Consider the following 20,142-nt stretch of genomic DNA (forward strand, 5'->3'; position numbering starts at 1 on the left):
ATGTTCCATGCTGTGAGAAACAGATGGGACAATCATGCGATCACCACAGTCGCATGATTGACATGTTGGGAAAGGGGTTAAAGGGAACCCATCAGCAGGATTTTGCAAAGTAAAGTACACACATGGCCATGTTGGCACTGTAATACTAATTAAAATGATACCCGCAGTGAATAAATTTCTGTTGTAATTTTTGTGTAATCTGTGTGAAGTTTTCATGTAATGATATGTTCGTGCATCGGAGTGGCCTGCGGGCAGGATCTTTTCTTGTTGTTCTAGTCCCTTATTCGTTCTCCAGTTTGAATGACAGGTTGATCAGTGACCTGCCTACTATATTAAATATCGTTCCAGCACAATGATTGATGTGGTCTCTAAAAGGAAAAAAAAACAAACAAAAAACATTGTCTCCAACAATATAGCGCCGGCAGTGCATGCGCAATCGCATCTCCAAGTTATTCCCCTTGTTCTTAGTCTGCACATGGACCTCCCACTGTCTTCACTAGCAAGACTTTTTTAGCAGCGATTTATGTCTTCTCTTCTATGTGCACACTATGTGCAAAGAACCTGAGTGGGAGTGCGCTGAAGAGAAGACATATAATTAGCAGATGTCATGTCATGTTTGGAGAGCCCCTGATGTGCCTAAACAGTGGAAACAGTTGCAAACTACCATTGTAGTCACCAGTACGTTGTAGTCACCAGTACGTTGTGGTGCCAAGCTCATGCTTCTGGAGACATGCACCTGTAAATTAGGTCAGATTTCATTGCTACAGAAATGCCAAACTTGTGGACGCTAAATGTGCTTTAGGCACACTGGAGCTCAGAAAGGAAGGCAGCATTTGGATTTGGTAACACCAAATTTTCTGAATTCCTTTTGGGGGGTGAGGAGCTATAGCGCCTTCCTACTACCAGTAACGTGGAAGCCCCCTATATTTCCGTTAAAAGATGAAAAATCTGAGCGGGGACTTGCTTATTTGTGTATTGATTTGAAGCGTCTGTAGGGAACATTTTACAGAACAGTTGGTATCACATTTATCCGGCACTCTAATCTGGGCACTTATATCGGGGTTTACAACTAAATCTCTGGCGTGACGAGAACCCCTGAGGGATCCATTTACTATTATGCGGCAGCAGAGTTACTCTGGACTCCGACTGGCCTGTTTAGCAATTGTCCTTCTTTTCAGAGGTGCACAAAACTGTGGTCGACCACGCTTTTATGCTCCCCTAAAAAGACAGACACCGTCGGATCACAGGTCCTAGCCCTATGGGGTCCACAGTGCCTTCAACTGCCTCATTATAGGGAATCTTCCGCTGAGGGTTCTGTCTGAATTTCAGAGATTTACACGGAAACACTGGTGTAAGCGCTCAGCGCAGAGTGCAGGATAAATGTGAACCGAGCCTTACTGCAATCTTTGGGAAGCAGAATGAAAAAATCAACAGCAGGTGAAGAATTGCTTTTATTTATTTTTTACGCCGTTCTTTGGTGCGATAACAGCGATAACAGATTTATATCGGGCTTTATGTTTGGCTGATATCGCACACTAAGAAACAAGTTTTTGCATTGCCATATTTTGAAAACTATAAATTTTACATATTTCAGCTGACAGTCATGTGTGGGCTTGTTTTTTTGCTTGACGTTTTTATTGGCACCATTTTTTGGCACATGACATTTTTTGATTGCTTTCTATTTTGATTTTTGAGAGGCAGAATGAACAAAAACCATAAATTTAGGATTTTGTTTTCATGCTGTTCCGCATGTGGGAAAATTTGATAAGGCAACTTTATTCTTTGGGTCACTACGATTACAGCGATACAAAATTTTTTTGTGTTTTGGCTCTTTTACACAATGAAAACTGTTTTATAGAAAAAAATATTCTTGCACCGCTTTATTCTGAGAGCTAAAACTTATTTTTTCGCTGACTGAGCTGTATGGTGTTTTTTTTGCGGTACAAGATGATGTTTTCATTGATATCATTTTTATTTATATTGGTCCTTTTGTTCTGCGGCATGCTGATAAAAAATAGTTTTGTGCCTCGTTTTTTAATTTTTTTTAACGGTGTTCATTGAAGGAGTTAACTAGTGGGACAGTTTTATAGGTCAGTCATTCCAGATGCGGCAATACCAAATGTGGTTTTGTTTTTCTTTTTACATAAATGTATTTATTGGATTAATATCTTTCTTTTTTTGTTCTTTATTTTGTGATTTTTTTTTTTCAATATGTTATTAACTTTTTTACATTGTTCCAGAATGCAACATCACCTGTATAGTAACAAACCACTGATCTAATACTTAGATTAATGCAGCGTCTGACATGCAGGGAGGAGGTGTGTCAACTCTTGCTCTCAGCATGAACTGACAGGCACCCCGCCGCCATCTTTGGGCCCATGGTTACTATGGATACCGAGAATCGCATTGTGTTGTGCTGATGGGAGCACAGAGGGAGCTCCCTCCCTCTGCGATGCCCCGCGATATCGCTGTCACTATTGACAGTGGCTTCACACAGGAGTTAAATGCCCGCAATCGATGCTAGCGCAGATTGTGGGCGTCAGCTCTCACATAGACCTGACACCCACACTCGATCGTGGCAGAGCTCAGAGTGCACCACATATATGCAGGGGGAGCCATATATATATACAGTGCTTGCCAGGAAGGTGTTAATTAACTTATTAATAGCAGCCAAGGCTGTGTTAGGATTTCTCTGTGTGGCGCACATACTACTGAAAAATTTGATTTTTTTTTTTTTTAATTTTTCATCATTTCCATATCAGTAACATGTCTATTCATCTTGTATTTTCCATAATTCCACAACGTTTCCTTTTTGATGTTGCAATTTCATTGTTGAGGAGTGTTTTACTGTATGGACATTTTTAGTGGCAAATTTCCTGTATGCAATATTTTTAATATCCACGAGGGGGAGCGCTAGTTCATTGATAATAAAATGGATCTCTGATACCTTTCAATTGTCATACATAGGACTACTTAAAAACTCACTTGGCCAGAAGGTTGCGTATAGGAGATGTAAAAGATTTTAGAGGTTTAAAACGATCAGGATAACGAAAGCTTTAGATGTTGAGATTATATATATATTTTTTTAATAAAAACTACTTTTGTATGCAAAAATAGAAAGCAAAAACTAACTAAGCATTTCCTGTGCACATACTCCTCGCTTTATACTTTTAGCTAAGCAGCTCTGCACTGAGAACAGCTATAAACTGTATTTTATAGTCTTTGTTGGTGCTTGTTTTCTAGGAACTGTTCTTATTACACCCGGCACTGTACTACAGTATGTACCATAACTACACATCAAAAGGGAAAGCATGGTCCACCCTCAATAATTATGACAATTTGTTGATTATAATATTCCTTATTACATATAATTAAAAATAGGCAAAAAGTTAAAAAACATACATCCACAGAAAAGTGGTGATATGTTACAGTGGGATAGGAAAAAAAGAATAAGTCTACAGTGCACATAAATTGGACAATAGAGTTTGTATGTTATTGTCGGTGAGATTTGTTGACATGAAGTATACATGTAAAACATTATATATATATATATATATATATATATATATATATATATATATACACAGTGGGTACAGAAAGTATTCAGACCGCTTCAAATTTTTCACTCTGCTTCATTGCAGCCATTTGTTAAATTCAGAAAATTTCATTTTTTTCTCATTAATGTACACTCTGCACCCCATCTTGACTGAATAAAAAAAGTACTAAAAAAGAAAAACTGAAATATCACATGGTCATAAGTATTCAGACCCTTTGCTCAGTATTGAGTAGAAGCACCTTTTGAGTTAGTACAGCCATGAATCTTCTTGGTAATGATGCAATAGGTTTTTCACACATGGATTTGGGGATCCTCTGCCATTCTTCCTTGCAGATCCTCTCCAGTTCCATCAGGTTGGATGGTGAACGTGGACAGCCATTTTCACTTCTCTCCAGAGATGTTCAGTTGGGTTTAGGTCAGGGCTCTTGCTGGGCAAGTCAAGAATTGTCACAGAGTTGTTCTTTAGCCACTCTTTTGTTATTTTAGCTGTGTGCTTAGGGTCATTGTCTTTTTGGAAGGTGACCCTTCGGCCAAGTCTGAGGTCCAGAGCACTCTGGAAGAGGTTTTCATCCAGGATATCTCTGTACTTGGCCGCATTCATGTTTCCTTCAATTGCAACCAGTCGTCCGGTCCCTGCAGCTGAAAAACACCCCCATAGCATGATACTGCCACCACCATGTTTCACTGTTGGGATTGTATTGGGCAGGTGATGAGCAGTGCCTGGTTTTCTCCACACATACCGCTTTGAATTATCACCAAAAAGTTCTATCTTCATCTCATCAGACCAGAGAATCTTATTTCTCATAGTCTGGGAGTCCTTCATGTGTTTTTTAGCAAACTCTATGCGGGCTTTCATATGTCTTGCACCGAGGAGAAGCTTCCATCAGACCACTCTGCCATAAAGGCCCGACTGGTGGAGGGTTGCACTGATAATTGACTTTGTGGAACTTTCTCCCATCTCCCTACTGCATCTGTGGAGCTCAGCCACAGTGATCTTGGGGTTCTTCTTTAGCTCTCTAACCAAGGTTGTTCTCCCACGATTGCTCAGTTTGGCTGGCCAGGTCTAAGAAGACTTCTGATGGTCCCAAACTTCTTCCATGTAAGGATTATGGAGGCCACTGTGCTCTTAGGAACCTTGAGTACTACAGAAATTCTTTTGTCACCTTAGACAGAATTGTGAACAACTAGGTTCAGCACGTGAGCCGTGCATGGCACGTGTATCAGCTTGCCAACCTTTAAAGCCACCACCTGGTTACGCCCATTATCGCAGATGACCAGACCGGGTTGGAGATGCAGCGGGGAGAGCCACTGATTGGTCTGTTTTAAAGCTTGCGACATCTCTGCTGCAGTGTGTGGTTTATGACCTAAAGAGATCAGCTTCAGCAAAAGCGTGTTGCCGCTTTGCCAATGCGCTGCTGCACAGGTCCCAGCTTGGCAGTGATGGGGAGGGTAGTTCAGCAGAGGATGAGGAGCAGGAGGAGGGGAGAGAGGAAGTGTACTATGAAGAGGCAGAACCAGTGACAGAAGTTGGGCCCGCTATTCTTGGCGTGGTTAGGATGTGTGATGTTCCAGTTTGCGCCTTTGTCCCACCCTCCACCAGGTTCAACCTGGTGCGCTGTGAAAGAAATATATCGTCCCTGTCCACAACAACTTGTCCAGGTGTCTGTTGTTAGGTGGACCTTCCCGGTTACGGCGTTGGTGAGAGCACGGTTCAGATTTTTTAACACATGCTTGTGTAACGCATGGACGGCACACCGGGCAAAAGAGTGGGGAAAATGGCCTGGTGCATGCTTGGTAGCAGGAAGTAGGAAATGTTTGGATTACTGCTTTGCGTAGGGCACTTAAAGGGAATCTGACACCTATTTTTAGCCCTATGAGCTGTTGCCATCGTCGGCTTATCTACAGCATTCTGTCCTGTTGAGGGCAGAGCAGAGTACTGCAGTGCACAGGCACTGGACCTCTTCCCTGCGCTACTCACCACCAGCCCCAGCCAGGGATCCACTGCTCTGCAGAGAGGCATATACCTCCCCAGGCGGCTCCTCCAACACTGTGCAGGGACACAAGAAAGACTGCTTCTTCCGCCGGGCCAGCACTGCGCCTTTAAATTTTGTGTGCCGGCCCGGCCTCATCACAGCTAGCAGACAGACACGGCCCTGTTTGCTAAAATGCTATAATACAGTGTGCCCTGCACTGCTATCTTCCTGCTAGAGAGGAACATCAAAGGATCATGTTGGGTCAGAGAAAAGTCGGGTGAAGGAAAAAAAAACCTCCCCTAATAAGCGGGTACATGTATGTTAATTCTGTATATTTATATGTCAGTAGATATTAATTTTATAACTTTTTTTGTATATAAGTCTTCAAATATGTATGTGACTGCATGTGTGTGTGTATGTCTGCATGCGTGCATGAGTGTCTGTGTGTCTGTCTATGTGCGTGTATGCATGTGAGCATGTCTATAAGCATGTCTATAAGTGTGTCTTATGCGTGTTGCAAGCGTGTCTGTGGGTGTGTCTATAAGCATGTCTGCATGCGTGTTTATAATCATTTCTATAAGCATGCCTGCAAGCTTGACTGCATGTCTGCAAGCTAGACTGCATGTCTGCTTGCGTTCGTGTTTGCTTGCGTTCATGTCTGCTTGCATGCCTGCATGCATATCTGCATGCGTGTTTGCTTGCGTGTGTGTCTGCTTGCATGCGTGCGAGTCTCCGTGTGATTGTTTATAAGCATGTCTGTCTGTGTGCGTGCGTTTATAAGAGTGTCTATAAGCATGTCTATGTACTTATCTAAGTGAGTGTGTGCGAGCGTCTCTGTGTGCATATCTGCATGCATGTCTATGAGCGTGTCTGCGGGGGGTGAGTCCCACTATATACTATATACACAGCTCCACTCTATATTCCTTACCACAGTATATATTGTAGAGCTGTGTATACCTCATCTGGTATATTGTGTCCAGTTTTGGGCACCACATTTTAAAAAAGACATCAACAAACTGGAGCAAGTTCAGAAAAGAGCGACCAGAATGGTGACCGGTCTGCAAACCCTGTCTTATGAGGAAAGGTTGCAGGATTTGGGAATGTTTAGTTTGCAAAAGAGAAGACTGAGAGGAGACTTAATAGCTGTCTACAAATATCTAAAGGGCTGTCACATTGTAGAAGGATCAACTTTATTCTCATTTGCACAAGGAAAGACTAGAAGCAATGGGATGAAACTGAATGGGAGGAGACACAGATTAGATATTAGAAAAAACTTTTTGACAGTTAGAGTGATCAATGAGTGGAACAGGCTGCCACGAGAAGTGGTGAGTTCTCCTTCAATGGAAGTCTTCAGAGGCTGGACAGACATCTGACAGGGATGATTTAGCGAATCCTGCTTTGAGCAGGGGGTTGGACCAGATGGCCCAGGAGGTCCCTTCCAACTCTACGATTCTATGATTCTACTTCTATCTTGTATACATGATGTAATTCTCAGTATCTGTGCTTATTATGTGTGTGTATATGTATATATATATATATATATATATATAATCACTCTGATAAATTGTGAGGTGGACTCTTTATAAGCCCATGTGGCAATGTTTCAGATCCATAACATAATCTTTTCTCTGCTGTGGAACTGAAATGTTGCCACATGGCTAATAAAGAGTCCACCCCTCCCCGCTTGCTCAGGGCAGCCGCACTTGCGATACTTACCTCTTCCCGCTCCTCCGCTGAGGCGTCTTCTGACTGTAATGTTTCAGGTCAGAGGGTGCAGTGACGTCACGTCTGTACTCCCTCTGCCTGAACAGTTACAGTGCAGAAGCATAATATAGGGCCCATTATATACTGGAACATCATATAGGGCCCATTATGTTTGGAGCACTACATAGGGCCCATGATATAATTCAGCATCATATGGAGCCCATTATATATGGAGCATCATATGGAGCCCATTCTGTTTGGAGCAATATATAGGGCCCATCATATAAAGTACGGAGCATTATATGGAACTTATTCTGTATGGAGCATTATATGGGGCCCATTCTGTATGGAGCAAGGTATGGGGCTCATTATACTGTATTGAGTATTATATGGGGCTCATTACACTGTTTGGAGCATTATATGGGGCTCATTATAGTGTTTTGGGGCGTTATATGGGTCTCATTATACTGCTTGGAGCAATATATGGGGATCATTATTCTGTATGGAGCAATATATGGGGCTCATTGCTCCATACAGAATAATGTATGGGGCTCATTATACTGTATGGAGCAATATATAGGGCTCATTATACTGTATGGAGCACTATGTGGTACCCATAATACTGTATGGAGCATTATATGGGGCTCATTATTCTTTATGGAGCAATATATGGGCCTCATTATTCTATATGGAGCATTATATGGGGCTTATTATTCTGTATGAGCAATATATGGGCCTCATTACACTGTATGGAGGACTATGTGGTAATACTGTTTGGAGCATTATATGGGGGCTCATTCTGTATGGAGCATTATATGGGGCTCATTATGATGTATGGATCATTATATGGGGCTCATTATTCTGTATGGAGCATTATATGGGGTTCATTATACTGTATAGAGCATTATATGGGGCTCATTATTCTGTATGGAGCAATATATGGGGCTCATTATTCTGTATGGAGCAATATATGGGGCTCATTATTCTGTATGGAGTAATATATGGGGCTCATTATTCTGTATGGAGCATTATATGAGGCTCATTATTATGAATGGATCAATAGATGGGGCCATAATACTGTATGGAGCACTATATGGGGCTCATTATTCTGTATGGAGCACTATGTGGTACCCATAATACTGTATGGAGCATTATAGGGGGCTCATCATTATGAATGGAGCAATATATGGGGCTCATTATACTGTATTGAGCATTATATGGGGCTCATTATAATGTATGGAGCTGTCACGCCGTTCAGACATACTCACACGGCCTCCGCTTTCATGCCATCTCTGCATACTCACCCGGCCATTGCTCCCACGCTGCAGCCCCTTGCCGCCCAACAGCCACGGCGGTCACCTCTTACAGGCGCATGGTCGACGGCGTCTCTGCATGCAATGCGCATGCGCCATAGGCCGCGCCTCCCTTCTGCTTCTAGTGCTCCGGCTATGCCCTGACCCGGAAGCACCCCCTGACCAATGGCAGGCCAGACAGGGGCATTTCAGGCCGCTTCCCCCTGAGGGAGGCGCCTGATCGTTGTGTTTCCTAGCACACTGGGCCCCGCTTCTTCGTGTGCACTCTGCAGTCTCACCGTTCCGCTCTCGGGTGCTCTCTGCAGCAGCCTCGCAGTCCTGCTATCCGTGTCCCCTGCTGTACTCCAGTCCTGCCTCCGGTGTTCCTGTTCCGTTCTACTCCAGTCCTGCCTCCGGTGTTCCTTCCGTCCTACTCCAGTCCTGCCTCCAGTGTTCCTGTTCCATCCTGCTCCAGTCCTTCCGTCCTACTCCAGTCCTGCCTCCGGTGTTCCTGTTCCGTCCTACTCTAGTCCTGCCTCCGGTGTTCCTGTTCCATCCTACTCCAGTCCTGCCTCCAGTGTTCCTGTTCCATCCTGCTCCAGTCCTTCCGTCCTACTCCAGTCCTGCCTCCGGTGTTCCTGTTCCATCCTGCTCCAGTCCTTCCGTCCTTCTCCAGTCCTGCCACCGGTGTTCCAGTTCCATCCTGCTCCAGTCCTTCCGTCCTCCTCTAATCCTGTCTCCTGTGTTCCTGCTCCAGTTATCCCTCCACGTTCCAGTCTACTGTCTTACTCCACTCCTGTCTCCTGTGTTCCAGCTCTGTCCTGTCATCTACACATCAGTCCCTCCACGTTCCAGTCTAGTCTTACTCCACTCCTGTCTCCTGTGTTCCATCTCTGTCCTGTCATCTACACTTCAGTCCCACACTCCTCCAGTCCATCCTGAGCAGCCCCTCTCGGTACCGGCTACCATGGTACTCGAACCCCTGGGCCTGCTCCTAACGGTCCCTGTATAGGGGTCGGTTCCACCTGGCAGCTCGCCCGGGGCCCCTCGGTGCCACGGCCCAGAGGGTCCACTCCTGGAGATTCCGGCTCCAGACCAGCCACGCTAACAGGAGCATTATATGGGGCTCAGTATTCTGTATGGAGCATTATATTATATAATATGGGCCTCATTATTCTGTATAGAGCATTATATTATATAATATGGGGCTCATTATTCTGTAGGGAGCATTATATTATATAATATGGGGCTCATTATTCTGTATGAAGCATTATATGGGGGTCATTATTCTGTATGGAGGGCTATACTGTCTGGTTTCTGACCTATTGTACAATAGTTATCACTCATGTAATGTAAGAAGTGAAATCTTTAGCCATTGTATACCTATATGTCTCTGCTGTATCTGTGCTTTATGAATTGTGGTCTGTGTTAAAGGGGCCACTGAGACTCTTTCACCCGGGGCCCACAAATACCTGAAGCCGCTGAATACCTGAAGGGCTGTGTGAGTGCAGCTCACGCTGTGGAGTGGGTCCTGCAGCCACATCTGGTTGTAGGCCGCCCAGCATGCATCACTGCTGCCTCATACATATTTTTCTTTTTGAGCTGCTTATTTTTCAAAAATTCTATCTAGTGTGCTTCCATCCGTATCCATATACGTTGGTTGCAAACACTAGTAGTAGACAGCGGAGCCTTTCTGCAGCCTTTCAGTGCTAGTGCCCACTTAGCTGCACTGTTCACGGCTGTCTGAGTGGTCTCTGACTGTGTGTGAGTGCAGCTCACGCTCAGTATTGTGTCCTGCAGCTACGTCTGGTTGTAGGCCGCTCAGCGTGCGTCACTGCCTCACACATATTCTTCTTTAATTGCAGCTCATTTTTTCTTCTCCTATTAGTGTGCATCCATCCATATCCATATACGGTGGTTGCAAACACTCTAGGAGTAGACAGCGGAGCCTTTCTGCAGCCTTTCAGTGCTAGTGTCCACTTAGCTGCACTGTTCTCGGCAGTCTGAGAGGTCTCTGACTGTGTGTGAGTGCAGCTCACGCTGAGTAGTGTGTCCTGCAGCTACGTCTGGTTGTAGGCCGATCAGCGTGCGTCACTGCCTCACATATATTTTTCTTTAATTGCAGCTCATTTTTTCTTCTCCTATTAGTGTTCATCCATCCATATCCATCTACATTGGTTGGTTGCAAACACTATATAGGAGTAGATAGAGGAGCCTTTTTCTGGCTTGTGCCCTTCATATGCAGCCAGATTAGTATTGCCCAATTTTTTTGGAGCCTCATCTTTTGCATTATAGGTTACCTGCCTGCATTGTAATAGCTCCAGAAAGTTGGTGATACTATCACTTTCAAATCTTTGGTCACATCCTTTTAGTTTTTTTTTCACAAAAAAAACAATAAAGTTCACCAAACACTACATTTGAAAGTTGTGTAGGCCACATTAGCTCCTATTAAAGTGTAGTCGACACACACTTCATAAAATTAGTGTTTCTTCTACCTGTAACCAGCTGTTCAGGAATAAGCACACTAAGGACCCCCTTTGTACTTTTCTGCCTTTCTTTCTCAGTCTAGCAAGATGAAGAAGGCAGGGAGTAAGGCACGTGGGCGTGGGCATGGAGTTTCAGCAGGGAGAGGACGTGGGGATTCTGCAGGGAGAGGACGTGGGGATTGTGCCTGCTGTGGGCACCAGTGAGTCAGCATCCCCCAGTTTTAGCAGGCAACAGTCCTTTATGCGCAGCTTTGTAGGACCTCTCCGTACCCCACTGCTGCGGGAGGAACAAATTGAAGCCGTTGTCGGATAGATGGCAGCTAACGCATCGACTTCAATTACTTCCACATCCTCTCAGGGCCAGAGCACCGAAGAGCAACCATCTGTCTCTTCACCACCTGCCAAAGTGCCCAGGCAGTCAGAGAGCCCTGGACAGGAGCCATCACAGTCTATACTTCTGTTCTCTGAATCTGTTGGTTTGGAAAGAGGGGGCCAGCCAAGCAGCATTCCAGAATGTGAAGAAGAGGGAGTATGCAATGATGCGCAACTTCTTTGTCCCTCTGAATCTGAAGAGGCGTGTGGGCCAGTGCCTATGGTCAGCACACCTCAGTACGCATCAGATGATGACGAGACTCAGTTACCACTTTCTGGTGCGTACGGTGCTGGCGAGACAACTCAGGAGAAGCAGGTGTTTGAGGAGGGGAGTGTAGATGATGAGGTCCTTGACCCATCATGGCATGAGGAACAGAAAGGTGGTGGGAGCAGCTCTGAGGAAGAGATTCCCCGAATGGACAAAACAGGAGGGAGGGGGCAAACATGGTTGCCTGTAGCCTCCACTTCGGCACCCGGTAGGAGCATTCCTCTTTCAGAAGGCAAAACGGGTGCTCCCAAGACTTGCAGTGCGTGGTCCTTTTTTTGACACAGTTGCAGATGACATTTGCTTTGTCAAATGCAAGTTTGTCATCAGAAAGTTAAAAGAGGCAAAAATGTCAGCAACCTCAATACCACAAATATGTGGAAACATGTGCGGACCAAGCACGAGGTGGAGTTACACAGACACACTGAAGATGTAGGCCAACGTACAGCACCACCTACCACCTCTTCAGCTCGTATTGGGGCCTCTTCCTCCAGCTCACACACAGCTGGTTCGGCTTCCTCACAGGATCGCCAAGGAAGAACCTCTGGCACTGTTGTCCGGAGACCCAGTGAACTTCCACCCACAGCACCACGTTCCCAGTCCTCCTCACACTCCCAGGCCACTCTACAGCCATCGGTAGCACAGGCATGGGATAAAAGGTGGCCATACTCGGCAAACCATCACCGAGCACAGGCTCTGAATGCTGGCATTGCCAAGCTACTGGCACTTGAAATGCTCTCATTCAGGCTGGTGGAGACTGACACCTTCCGGGACTTGATGGCATTGGCAGTCCCACAATACACCGTGCCGAGCCGCTTTTATTTCAGCAGGCGAGCCGTCCCTGCCCTGCAAAAACATGTGGAGGGAAAAATACAACATGCGCTACTAAATGCCGTCAGTAGCAAGGTCCACCTGACCACCGATGCGTGGACCAGTAACGTGGACAGAGACGAAACCTTTCCCTCACTGCCCATTGGGTCAATGTTGTGGAGCCGGGTACAGATCTGGAGAATGGCGCTGTACGTGTTCTGCCAACTCCTCGGATTGCAGGAATCCAGTCTGTACACATTGACTCCTCCAGTTCCTCAGAAACAGCGCAGCAGGAGCCTGCTACGACCGATATGAGCACAGCCGTGGCCAAACGTCAACAGGCCGTACTCAAATTAATTTCTTTGGGGAATCGAAGCCACACAGCGCAGGAGCTCTGGAATGCCATCAAGCAGGAGAGTGACGTGTGGTTTCTGCCAGCGAATCTCCAACCAGGCTTGGTAGTGTGTGACAATGGCCGAAATCTGGTGGCAGCTCTTGGCCTAGGCAACCTCACTCACATCCCATGTCTGGCACATGTACTCAACTTAGTCGTGCAGAGCTTTCTGAGGGACTATCCGGATCTTGATGCACTGCTGCACAAGGTCCGCATAGAGTGCGCTCACTTGCGGCGTTCTTGCACGGCAAGATCGCGCCTTGCTGTTCTGCAGCGCCAATTACGCCTCCCGGAACATCGCATCATATGTGACCTACCCACCAGGTGGAATTCAACGTTACATATGTTGGAGCGGTTGTGTGAGCAGCAGGCAGCAGTCATGGAGTACCAGTTGCATCAGGTGCAAACAAGTCACACTGTGCGCCGGTCACACTTCAGCACCACTGAGTGGGCCTTTATGAAGGACATCTGCCTCATTTTGCGTGCCTTCGATTATTCCACACTGATGGCGAATGCAGTTGATGCACTAGTCAGCATGACTGTCCCCCTTATCTGCCTGCTTCAAAAAACACTGCAAGCACTAAGGGATGAGGTTTTGGAAGAGGTGAAGGATGAGGAGTCCCAAATGCCATCTGCTTCTGGACAGTCTGCGCTACGTGGTTCCTCACAAAGGTCTAGGCAGGGGACACTTTGTGAGGAGGATGATGAGGAGTCGATGGAGGAGGAAGACATCTCTCCAGAGGAGGGAGGTACACAATCCTCTAGTCAGTATGTACAGCGAGGGTGGGGTGATGCAGAGCAGGCAGAAATGACGCCTCAAGCAAAGGACAGCGTTTCTTTGGCAGTTGGGAGTCTGCAGCACATGGTTGATTTCATGCTGCAGTGCCTGAGAAACGATCGCCGCATTGCCCACATTCTCAACACGACTGATTATTGGGTGTACACCCTCCTAGATCCTCGCTACCGGGACAACTTACAAAGCCTCATACCACCGTTGAACCGGGAGCGTAAACTGCGGGAGTACCAAGACACACTGGTGCAGTCCATCATGTTTTCCATTCCACCCGACAGCAGTGGTGCTAGTGCTTTACAAAGCAGCTCTGTGCGTCGAGGCATTGGAGGAAACTCGGCACAAAGAGGGAGCAGAGGCAGCGCCTCAGCACAAGGCAAGACCACTATGGCCCAAATGTGGCAAAGTTTTGTGTGTCTGCCACAATTGTCTACACCATCACAGACGGCTCCAGTCAGCAGGAGGCAACGTTTTCGTCAGATGGTGACAGACTACATGTCTTGCCCTGTTAGTGTACTCCCAGATGGCTCTTCCCCCTTCAAGTTTTGGGTCTCTAAGCTGGATACATGGCCAGAGCTTAGCCAGTATGCATTGGAGGTGCTGGCTTGCCCTGCTGCCAGTGTATTATCGGAACGCGTCTTTAGTGCCGCAGGTGGTGTACTAACAGACCGTCGCACACGACTATCTTCCGATAACGTTAACCGGCTTACTTTTCTGAAAAAGAACAAGGCCTGGATCTCGCCAGATTTTGCCAGTCCTCTTCCCGAATAAATTATTGGTTGGCAACAGTATCCAGGTCTCCTGTTGTGTTCATGTTTCTACCACCTGAACTATAATCCCTGGGCTTCAACACAGCCAGTTGTCGCTCAGAAGTGTTGTCTGCACAGAGAAAAACACAAGCTTCTGTGTTAGTGGGGTTCAGTTATGCCAGCTGCTCCCCTGCTGTGTGGATGGCAAAGTCTGCTCCATCTACATTTAAACTACTACTGATTTTTAACCCTGCTCCATTTAGGCCTCTGGCTGTACTGTCTCTAGTATTTCCCCTGGCCTCCAACCCCGCCAGTGACAGCTCTTAAGTGGCGTCTGCATAATCCACACTTGTTCCAGTGTTACTTGGCCTCAGTCACGTCAATTGATCCCCTGATGTGTGTCCGGCAAGGTCTCCTGCTCTGTCCACATTCCCATTATTCCCGATATAAAACTTGCCTCAAGTAGGCCTCAGCCTGCCCCATGATTGATCCTGGGCTTCAACACAGCCAGTTGTTGCTTGGAAGTGCCGTCCGCACAGATAGAAACACTCGCTCCTGTGTCAGTGTGGTTCAGTAATGCCAGCTGCTCCCCTGCTGTGTGGACGGCAATTTCTCCTGCTGACTCCACATGCCCCAAACATCAGGCCTCAGCCTGCTCCATGCCTCAACCTGGGCACCAACAAGGCTAGTTGGTGTTCAGAAGTGTCGTCTTCCCAGAGAAAAACACACTAGCTCCTGTGTTAGTGGGGTTCAGTAACGCCAGATGTTCCCCTGCTGTGTAGACGGCAATGTCTCCTGCTGACTCCACATGCCCAAAACATCAGGCCTCAGCCTGCTCCATGCCTCAACCTAGGCTCCAACAACGCTAGTTGGTGTTCAGAAGTGTCGTCTTCCCAGAGAAAAACAAACTAGCTCCTGTGTTAGTGGGGTTCAGTAATGCCAGCTCTTCCCCTGCTGTGTAGACGGCAAAGTCTCCTGCTGCCTCCACATGCCAACAACATCAGCCCTCAGCCTGCTCCATGCCTCATCCTGGGCTCCAATAATGCCAGTTGGTGTTCAGAAGTGCCGTCTTCCCAGAGAAAAACACACTAGCTCCTGTGTTAGTGGGGTTCAGTAACGCCAGCTGTTCCCCTGCTGTGTAGATGGCAATGTCTCCTGCTGACTCCACGTGCCCAAAACATCAGGCCTCAGCCTGCTCCATGCCTCAACTTGGGCTCCAACAACGCTAGTTGGTGTTCAGAAGTGCCGTCTTCAGAGATAAAAACACACTAGCTCCTGTGTTAGTGGGGTTCAGTAATGCCAGCTGTTCCCTTGCTGTGTAGACGGCAAAGTCTCCTGCTGCCTCCACATGCCAACAACATCAGCCCTCAGCCTGCTCCATGCCTCAACCTGGGCTCCAACAACGCCAGTTGGTGTTCAGAAGTATCGTCTTTCCAGAGAAAAACACACAAGCTCCTGTGTTAGTGGGGTTCAGTAACGCCAGCTGTTTCCCTGCTGTGTAGGCGGCAATGTCTCCTGCTGACTCCACATGCCAAACCATCAGGCCTCGGCCTGCTCCATGCCTCAACCTGGGCTCCAACAACGCCAGTTGGTGTTCAGAAGTGTCGTCTTCCCAGAGAAAAACACACTAGCTCCTGTGTTAGTGGGGTTTAATAATGCCAGCTGTTCCCCTGCTGTGTAGACAGCAAAGTCTCCTGCTGCCTCCACATGCCAACAACATCAGGCCTCAGCCTGCTCCATGCCTCATCCTGGGCTCCAACAACGCCAGTTGGTGTTCAGAAGTGCCGTCTTCACAGAGAAAAACACACTAGCTCCTGTGTTAGTGGGGTTCAGAAACGCCAGCTGTTTCCATGCTGTGTAGACGGCAAAGTCTCCTGCTCCATCCACATTCAAACTACTACTGATTTTTAACCGTGCTCCACTTAGGCCTCTGGCACCATTGTCTCTAGTTTTTCCCTGGCCTCCAACCCCGCCAGTTGCTGATCTGAAGTGGCGTCTGCACAATCCACACTTGTTCCTGAGTTACTGGGGCTCAGTCACATCAGTTGATCCCCTGATGTGTGTCCGGCAATGTCTCCTGCTCTGTCCACATTCCCATTACTAGTAGTGTGAATGAGGACTGAGCAGGAGACCTTGCCAGACACACATCTGGGGATCAACTGATGTGACTGAGCCACAGTAACACAGGAACAAGTGTGGATTGTGCAGACGCCACTTCAGAGCTGTCACTGGCGGGGTTGGAGGCCAGGGGAAATACTAGAGACAGTGGAGCCGGAGGCTTGTCTTTGGCACTGTGTGGGGCTTGTCTTTGGCACTGAGTGGGGCATGTCTTTGGTACTGTGTGGGGCTTGTATTTGGCACTATGTGGGGCTTGTCTTTGGCACTGTGTGGGGCCTGTCTTTTGCACTGTGAGGGGCCTGTCTTTGGCACTGTGTGGGGCTTGTCTTTGGCGCTCAAATTGTCCCAATTTTTTTATTTTCCCTAGGGTAACAGTAGAAATTGGACTCCAAAAGATGTTGTGCAATTTGTCCCGAAGAGGCTTATACCCCATATGTGGGAGAAAACTACTGTATGGGCACCCGTCAGGTCTTGGAAGGGATGTAGTGACGTTTTGGAATGGAGACTTTGATGGAATGTTCTGCGGGTGTCATATCGCGTTTGGAGAGCCTCTGATGTGCCTAACCTATTGAAACCCTCCACAACTGACCCCATTTTGGAGACTACACCCCAAAGGAACTTATCTAGATGCATGGTGAGCACTATGAACCCCCAAGTGCTTCATAGAAGTTTATAACGCCCGGTCGTGAAAATAAAAAAATCATATTTTTTCCACAAGCATGATCTTTTAGTCCCCATTTTTTTATTTTCCCAATTGTAACAGAAGAAATTGGACCCCAAAAGTTGTTGTCAAATTTGTCCTGAGTACGCTGATACCCCATTTGTTGGAGAAAACTACTGTATGGGCACACGTCGGGGCTTGGAAGGGAAGTAGTGACGTTTTGGAATGCAGACTTTGATGGAATGTTCTGCAGGTGTCATGTCGTGTTTGGAGAGCCTCTGATGTGCCTAAACTGTTGAAACACCCCACAAGTGACCCCATTTGGGAAACTAGACCTCCCAAAGAACTCATCTAGATGTGTGGTGAGCACTTTGAACTACCAAGTGCTTCAGAGAAGTTTATAAGGTAGAGCCATAAAAATAAAAAAATCATATATTTTTTTCCACGAAAACGATATTTTTGCCCCCAATTTTTTATTTTCCCAAGGGTAACAGGAGATATTTGACCCCAAGTGTTGTTGTGCAATTTGTCCTGAGTAGGCTGATACCCCATATATGGGGGTAAACCACTGTTTGGGCACATGGCAGAGCTTGGAAGGGTAGGAGCACCGTTTGACTTTTTCTACGCAGAATTGGATAAAATTGAGATCAGACGCCATGTTGTGTTTGGAGAGCACCTGATGTGCCTAAACAGTGGAAACCCCCCAATTCTAACTCCAACCCTAACCCCAACACACCACTAACCCTAATCTCAGCCCTAACCCTAGCCCTAACCCTAGCCCTAACCTTAGCCCTAACTCTTACCCTAGCCCTAGCCCTAACTGTTATGATTAGGTAACCGAGGAGGATAACCGGGGAATAGGCTAGGTAACCAGATAACCAGAAAGGTTAGTAACTTAGCAGATTGCAGACCCCTAAAACTGACAACACAACTAGAATTAGCCATGGGACGTACCTACAATGCCCTAGACGCCTCGGCACAGCCACAGAATTAACTAAGCCTAAAGCAAGAAAGGGGAACGCTAAACTGCCCCGGAGTAGAACCCCAAAGGAATAAATAACCCCCAAACATATATTTTGTCGATGAGACAAAATGAGTTTAGGAAGTCTTCCGTCAACAATGCCATCAGTAGGTTTTGGAACAATAAGGTTGTGAAGGTCTTGAGACAGCTCACTTGTTTTACCCATTATGAGCTATTTCTTGTGTGGCACCTTGGTAATGAGACACCTTTTTCTAGGCAATCAGTTGAACCAGCTGATATTATTTTTCACTAGCAGGATTGCTTTTTAATTACCTATAGATTTTAGCTGGTGTCGTGGCTATCCATGGCTTTTAGCACCTCTCTTTCTTCCTGTGTTCAATATTTTTTTCTGAGTCATTTTTACATTCTTACACATAATTTATGAACATCATATTTCTTTGCCTTTGTGGGTTCAATGGGTTGTTAACGACAAATATGTGTTTAGAAATATGTTTACTTAGAAAATGGTGATCTATTCAATACTTATTTCATGCGCTGTATGTATACACATACACACACCTCTTTAGATGATAAATCACACATAGCATTTGTAACATACTAAGTGAACAAGGTCCATTACAACACACTTTTATGAATCCCTATAAAAGCAGCAAAGGAAAGAAAGAGGATAGTAATATAAGTCTAAATCAACAAAATAATATTGAACTTTCGAAAAGATCGTGCAAAAATCCTGCACTGTGTTCCTCTACAGCCCCAGGTTTATATATATTACTGTCATCTTTAGGGCTCATACTCACTTGTGAGAGACTCGTACGATTCTCCTGCGAGTATCTCGCATGAAAACCTGGCACTGCCACCGGCACTCGGACTGGAGCGTGCGGCTACATGTATTTCTATGCCGCCGCCGCGTGCTCCAGTGCTAGTGCTGGCGGCAGTGCCAGGTTTTCATGCGAGAGACTCTCCCGAGAATGGTGCGAATCTCTCACAAGTGAGTATGAGCCCTTATACTGTTTTTTCTGCGGTTAGTAATTTTCTCCCCATCTAATTGTATATTTCCCGATGGACTTACAAGGTGACAAGTTCTAGGAATCCACTTCTATTCACATACTGAAGGTCTCTACATTACATTAAGTATGGCCGAAACAGCCTCAATTTGCATGTAAAAATGGAGGGAAATTGCTGCAAAAGGTAGGAATAATTTTTCAGGTAACATCAAATTATTAGACTGGTATATTGCATTGGTCATTGCAATACAGTGATTACAATCTGAGAGTAAATTGATCCAGCAGTTGTTAATAGGTAGCAAGATGTGTAGCTGATCCTATGGCCGGGGTCACACTAACCGACGCAAAATACGGTCCGTAGTTTACATGCGTAATACGGATGAATGACCCCTAAATAGTGCTCCTTATGTCATCCGTACGCAAGGTGTGGTCGCGTATTTTGCGCATGTCAGCATCCGTATGTAATCCGTATGGGATCCGTATGCAATCCGTATGGCGAGATTTTCTCGCAGCCTTGCAAAATGGACATTTAACGGTTTTGAGGCCTGCTAACTATTTAAATCATTAGCCTGAACCCTATTTATTGCCTCAGGAACAGGTGGCTGCCTCCATTCTGTCCATTTGTGACCTTGCATTCACTAGGTGTGTTGGTGTAACAGTCTGAGTTTCAACACAACTGAGCAGGTTCTCTTCAACTGGCTTTTGTCACGCCGCTTTGGCCAACCATACCCAGTGATAGTGGATCCGTGGAGGAGGAGACGCATGTGGGTCCATCCACTTTTGAGGCAACGACTCACAAGAGGTCATTTTCACCGCCTCTATTCTTCTATGCGGGAGCATCCTGTCAAATTCTACCAATACTGTCGCATGAGCCTTGCAACATTTGATCGACTCTTGGAGACAGTGCGCCCTGGGATAACCTTTCAGGACACTAGGATGCGCAAAGCTATATCTGCAGAGGAGCGACTTCTACTCACAATACGGTA

General features: G+C 46.3%; 1 protein-coding gene across 1 annotated transcript in view; it reads left to right on the top strand.

Moving 5' to 3' along the window:
* The window catches only part of LOC141096455 (uncharacterized), a 51,518-nt gene extending 32,588 nt beyond the window's left edge, over nucleotides 1-18,930 (top strand). Inside the window, exon 2 of the transcript XR_012233689.1 lies at nucleotides 16,877-18,930. The gene's annotated coding sequence lies outside the window, so the exon portion shown is untranslated. The remainder of the gene's footprint in view (nucleotides 1-16,876) is intronic.
* Nucleotides 18,931-20,142: the final 1,212 nt, after the last annotated feature.

The sequence above is a fragment of the Dendrobates tinctorius genome, unplaced genomic scaffold, assembly GCF_039654945.1.
Source record: "Dendrobates tinctorius isolate UK_male_01 unplaced genomic scaffold, ASM3965494v1 ptg000075l, whole genome shotgun sequence".
Taxonomy (NCBI): domain Eukaryota; kingdom Metazoa; phylum Chordata; class Amphibia; order Anura; family Dendrobatidae; genus Dendrobates; species Dendrobates tinctorius.